This window comes from Galeopterus variegatus, unplaced genomic scaffold (assembly GCF_000696425.1).
Source record: "Galeopterus variegatus unplaced genomic scaffold, G_variegatus-3.0.2 Scaffold3622, whole genome shotgun sequence".
Taxonomy (NCBI): domain Eukaryota; kingdom Metazoa; phylum Chordata; class Mammalia; order Dermoptera; family Cynocephalidae; genus Galeopterus; species Galeopterus variegatus.
The window spans coordinates 66,871-67,760 of record NW_007729733.1 but is presented as its reverse complement, the minus strand read 5'-3'; positions in this window follow the sequence as shown (position 1 = coordinate 67,760).

The following is an 890-nucleotide window of genomic DNA, read 5'->3' as shown; positions in this document are numbered from 1 at the left end:
ACACACACACACACACACACATATATACATATATACTTAAATATGTATTATATATTCCTTAAGCCCCATACAGTTCCACTGAATCCAAATCACTGGGGGTGAGAGGCATGGCTGAACAATCTATGGAACACACCAGGTGATTCATATGTTTGATAACCAATGACATATCTGGTTATGAGTTGCCATATTCCTTGCTAAGAATCTGTTTACACTTTTCAGTCACCACCCACCCCATTTTTTCCCCGTCCTTTCCCAGAATTGTTTGTAATGCTACATATAAAACTAGCTTCACTTAACCCCTTATTGATCCAGGGCTCCATATATAGCATATGACTTTATAGTTCTACTAGGATTTTGTTAAATAAAAATTATAGGAGGCCATTGTTTGGGACCAAGTTCCTGAACGAGACCGCAAAACACCAGACTAAAAATCAAAATGGGGGCCGGCCCGGTGGCTCACTCGGGAGAGTCGCCACGACTATTGTGGTTCCGGGGCCGTTCGGATCCCATATAAGGATGGCCGGTTCGCTCACTGGCTGGGCGTGGTGCTGACAACCCCAAGTCAAGGGTTAAGATCCCCTTACCGGTCATCTTTAAAAAAAAAAAAAAAAAAAAAAAAATCAAAATGGACTTGCCCCTGCTAAGTTCTACATCACTTAGGTTATGGTCTCATCCTCAGAGAAATCATGAGAAAGATGACAGCCGATTCCCCAAACAGGCTAGTTTAAATCTTCAATAGATATAACGAAGTTCCCTTTGCCTTATTCCTTACTCAAAAGAGATAGCCTGATGTTAACTAGTCAGTCATTTTTATTTTTATTTTTTTTCCAAAAGATTACCGGTAAGGGGATCTTAACCCTTGACTTGGTGTTGTCAGCACCACGCTCACC